Source organism: Octopus bimaculoides, chromosome 11, assembly GCF_001194135.2.
Source record: "Octopus bimaculoides isolate UCB-OBI-ISO-001 chromosome 11, ASM119413v2, whole genome shotgun sequence".
NCBI classification, from domain to species: Eukaryota; Metazoa; Mollusca; class Cephalopoda; order Octopoda; family Octopodidae; genus Octopus; species Octopus bimaculoides.
Genome location: NC_068991.1, coordinates 38,610,106 through 38,615,849, shown reverse-complemented (window position 1 = coordinate 38,615,849; position 5,744 = coordinate 38,610,106). Strand labels below are relative to the sequence as shown.

Below are 5,744 nucleotides of genomic sequence, written 5' to 3'. Positions count from 1 at the left end.
TATATATATATATATATTACAAATATATATATATATATATATATATATATATATATATATATATATTACAAATATATATATATAAAATATATACATATATATATACATACATACATGTGTGTGTGTATGTGTGTATGAGCATGCATTAGTTTAACTGTTTGTATCTTTGTACATTTATACACGCGCGAACATGCATTCACCCACACATACATGAGTTTCTCATTGCATGTATACATCTGTATATGTATGTGTGAAGGGATAGTGTTTGTTTTGCGTTTATCATTATTATTAGTGAGTGTTTGTGTGGACATCTTTTACCACGGAGGAATTCGGTGTTATGTTCATGTATTAGCGCGTGCGCGGGTATTAGTGCGTAAGTTGTGTTTTGCACGTACGAGAGTTGTAGTGTTTTTGTGAATGTATCGGTTAATGTGTGCATGAATTTATATGCGAGCGTTTGTATGTGTTTGCGGTATATTTGTGTAAACACGTGTATACTCTATATACATGTTCAAATGTGGATACGTGTGTAAGTGTATGTGTTGGCGAATATTTATGTATGTACATGTGTGTGTGTGTGTGTGTGTGCTTTTGTGTTTGTGTGTGTGTGTATTTCTACGGAGCGAGTATTTATATTTTTGTGTGTATGTATATTGTTACAAAATATATAGTTTAGTTAGAGCTTGTTATTAACAATAACTCACATTAATACAGAAGGAAAATGTAGTGCTCGTTGTGAGCCATATTCGAAATATTATTATGGAGGCAACACAGGCGAAGTCTAAAAGAACATAATTGAAATACGTATCCAAAACTTATATAAATACATATATTCTCTATAAAATGGAAATAAATTTCCAAAAACACACAAATATATATAAATAGACAATATCAATGCAATGCATAAAATGTGATTGAATTTAAATAAAAACGATTGAGTTCAAGAAAATACCATTTGTACATTTAAAATCGTGCATTATATGATGAAATTAAACTTGAAATTAACTATTAAAGACATACTAAAACCAACGAAAGAAAAAATATATAAACATCACATCTACGGGCCGTTTCAGAGATGTGCCAAGGAATATGACATATTTCATATTACTAATCAAGGCACTCCCCTTATCAGGATATTACACTAAGTTCATTAATTTTTAATTTCATCATACAATGTACGATTTTAAACGTAATTACAAATGATATTTTCTTAAACTCATTCGCTTTTATTTAAATTCAATCGTATTTTATGCATTGCATTGATATTGTCTATTCATATATATTTGTGCATTTTGGAATTTTATTTCCATTTTATAGAGAATATATGTATTTATAAAAGTTTTGGATGCGTATTTCAATTATGTTCTTTTAGACTTCGCCTGTATTGCCTCCATAATAATATTATTTGTATATTGTTACATACATACAAAGTGTATATTTTTCTGGTATGAGGTGATGTTGGAACTAACGCATCGAAGGAATGACACATCGTAGGAAGTGAAATGTAATGAAGTGAGTTCGAAGGATCTACTTATATAATTATGTTCGTATTTACCATTTTGGCTGAACTCATGCCATAGAATTTCCAGCAATGCCAAAAGTATATATAGGTATATGGGTATATCTATATACCCATATACAGATCTTTAACATACATCTCATGTTTTTTTTTCTAAAAAAGCTCTCTATTCGGAACGTTAATCTTATATGACAAAAATGAAGCTGATCTACGTCTGTCTGTTACTCACAACATATATTAGGAGACAGAAGGAGAGGAGGAAGAGAGAGAGGGGGAGAGAAAGAGGGAAAGAGAGAGAGAGAAAGAGAGAGAGGGAGAGAATGAGGGAAAGAGATAGAGAGAGAGATAGAGAGAGAGAGAGGGATAGTGTGTGTGTGTGTGTGTAAAAAATAGATAGATAGGTAGTGTTGTCACCATAGTAACTAACAAGATTTGATTAAAAACGCGAGTATTTTAAATGCAAGTCTGTCAACACAACGCAACACAGATTTTAAAAAAGCAGTTCGGAAAGATGTGGAATGTATCTATCTGATCCAGTGTCCATACACAGAGAATTTTATTTTGCTAACAGTAGAGTGGGAAACATTGAAAACTAGCGCATGTACGCAGACTAAACACAACTCGGCAGCACAATTAAAAAGAGACAAAATGTTTGAAAAATAACTTTGACAAGGAATGCTGTTTATCACGAAGTTATCTTATGAGATATTCTTCTATGAATATACATATTCTGTAGAATATAAAGAAAAAAAGTATTTCAAATAAATGCTATTGTTCAACAGTATTCAGAATGTTATTAATTGTCACCGAAAAAGTAAATCTAAACGTTATTTGAACAATGTATGAAGGTACGTGCATGATTAACAAAGATTTTTAACTGCAGCGTTGCGACGGGTAGCAATCTAGTTTGTATACCATGTCGATCTCATTTAATCTTCGAGGAAGAGCCGTACTATACATGTTAGTATGTACGCTGATACACAACCTTCCCATAATCCTCAAAATTTCTCTAATAAAAAACCATACTCATCAATTTTCACTTCATATCCAATTTGCTCTATGCCGATCCAGACTATCGATTCTTGTGACCAGACTTTTCTTTCTAAGCAAGAAGTTCCTATGTTAGTGTGTGTGTGTGGTAGAATATCTGAAAATTTTTATCGTTAAATAAAGATTCATAAAGATTAGCATGGCCCCTGCGCAAAGATGACATGCAAATTCGTGAAGCGTTCCATATTTTTCTACATGATGGTGCTCCAACATGACCACGGCCGCATGGCTGAAACGAGTAACAGAGTAAAGTAATTTATGACTACATACACTCCTTATCCCTTTCTCTTGTATATTACTATATATTCTATGTGGTTTGTACAATAGCACATTAAGGGGCTTTTTTATGAGTGCTACCGGATTACTTGAATCCATATATTGTGACTTATATATCAATATGTATGCATGTGTACGTATATATGTGCGTGTGTATGTATGTATTATGTATGTATGTATGTATGTATTATGTATGTATGTATGTATGTATGTATGCATGCATGCATGCGCGTGTGTGTGTGTGTGTGTGTCTGTCTGTGAGTAAATATCCGCCTAATACAGCTCATATATACATATTTATGTATATATAAGTATCCAAATGTATGTCTATGCTTGCTTAGTGCGTATAAGGCTGTTCCTATGTAAGTGTGTACGTGTGGTAGAGTATCTGTATGCACCCCTGTTAGATGTGCGTTAGTATCTATGTATAGCAGCGACGTTTCATGCTTGAATCAACATACGCAATGAAAACAAATCAGGTGTGAAATCTTTCCTTTTTTTATGAAAGACAGCTTGAAAAAAGAGTGCATATATGCTATATCTACCTAACTTCAATGGTATGGCTTTGATAGTTAAAATGGCATGAGTTAGCTTAAGAACCTGGAGTCGCACCTGAGATCTACATATATAAGGTATATATTTCTTGTTTTGTGGTAGTAAGTTCCTTAGCATCTAAGTAAACACTCGACAAGGAATATCTCTAATACACGTTCTATTCTCAATTGAGCCTTTTCATATTACAGATAATTTGTAACTGTTTCCGGCGGTAATCAAAAAGATAGAGAGAAAGAGCGAGTGAGAGAGTATGAGTAAGAGAGAGAGAGAGAGAGAAAGGGAGAGAGAGGGAGAGAGAGAAAGAGAGAGAGAGAGAGAGAGAGAGAGAGAAAGAGAGAAAAAGGGAAAGAGAGAGAGAGAGAGAACTTATAACAGGGTATCTTGATCCTTGATGCTAAAACTAAATAAAGAGATGACCTGAAGACAGTAAGTAGCCAGGATATAAGTAGAATTTTCACTATGGATTTAGGGATTTCAGAGAGAAAGGCCAAGTTGACCTCAGCGAGGTTTGAACACACAACGTAAAGAACCGGAAGGAATACCGGGAAGCAGCAACTATAATAATGGTTTAAAATTTTGACCAAAGCCTTGTAAGTGGATTTGGTAGACGGAAACTGAAAGAAGCCCGTCGTATATATGTATATATATGTATGTGTGTGTATATGTTTGTGTGTCTGTGTTTGTCCCCCCAACATCGCTTGACAACCGATGCTGGTGTGTTTACGTCCTCGTAACCTAGCGGTTCGGCAAAAGAGACCGATAGAATAAGTACTAGGCTTCTAAAGAATAAGTCCTGGGGTCGATTTGCTCGACTAAAGCGCCTTGGCCGCAGTCAAATGACTGAAACAAGTAAAAGAGTAAAGAGTGTATATCTATATCTAAAATCGATGTAGGTGTGACTGTGTAAAACGTTCCCTTCTCACGGTTCTGGGTTCAGTCATACTGCGTGGTACCTTGGGCAAATGTCGAATACTACAACCCCGGACCGACCAAAGCCTTGTGAGTGGATCTGGTAGTGGTTACAGCGTCGGGCTCAGAATCATGAGGAAGTGAGTTCGATTCCCGATCCGGGCTGCGCGTTGTTTTCTTGAGCAAGACACTTTATTTCACATTGCTCCTGTTCACTCAGCTGTAGAAATGAGTTTCGACGTCACTGATAGCAAGCTGTATCGACCCTTGCCTTTCCCTTGGGTAACATTGGTGGCGTGGAGAGGGGAGGCTGGGCTGCATAGGCGGCTGCTGGTCTTTCATAAACAATTTTGCTCGGACTTGTACCTAGGAGAGTAACTTTCTTGGTGCAATTCCATGGTCATTCACGACCAAAGGAGGTCTTTACCCATTACCCTCATATGTACACGCACACACATACACACACACACACACACACACATGCACACACATAAAGAAACGATGGAGTACCAGACTTAAAAAATAAGCACTGGGGTCGATTCAATCGACTAGAACCCTTCAAAATGGTGCCCCAACATGACCGCAGTCTAATAATTGGAACAAATAAAAGAGGTAAAGGAGATAATATATATGTTTACATAGATGGATGTATTATATCGCATGAATGACCAATGCACGAATTGTATATTTCTAGATACATACTGGATGTTATCAAACAGATGACCAAATTACATATTTAACAACTCTGCACTATACATATCGAGATTGTGCGTACCCAGCCTCCACCCTCAACTATCTCTCTCCCTTTCTTTCTCCCCCTTCTATCCTTCCAACTTTTTCCATTCGTACTCCCCTCCCAGTTTACCCTCATTGTTGTCTATATATCCTAACCTAGTATCCCACTAAACAATTTCCTTTTTACATCAAACAAGCTATGTAAACCGGCGTCGTAAATTTGATAGCGTTTCTAGTTCGTTTTTCAGTTGCTCTCTTATATTTTTACCTTTCTTCGATAAAATGCATAATTCAAAACTAACTTTTATTCCTTCTGTTAGTTTCATTTGACGTCTTTAATATCATTCTGTTTTTTATTGTTTCCTTTCATATTTCTACACTTTCCCAACAAGGGCTTTACGTGTCTAAGTTCATATATCATTTATTGTTTGTTCCTTTCATACCTCATAGTCTTCCTCGCTTTTTTCTTGTGTCTCATGCAATAGACACACACACATGTATATATATATTATTTATTACATATTAAACACACACACACAAACACACACATATATACACACGCACATAGAAGTATGCAAGATTTAAAGTACTAAGAATTGTATGTACTGTAACACAGAAGTGTTAATATACTGTTACGTGCTTCAAGCCTATCTATCTATCTATCTATCTATCTATCTATCTATCTATCTATCTATCTATC

General features: G+C 35.3%; 1 pseudogene; it reads left to right on the top strand.

Annotated features, from left to right (window-relative positions):
* Positions 1–2,659: 2,659 nt before the first annotated feature.
* LOC128249140 (U6 spliceosomal RNA) lies at positions 2,660–2,760 on the top strand (annotated as a pseudogene).
* The last annotated feature ends 2,984 nt before the right edge of the window (positions 2,761–5,744 follow it).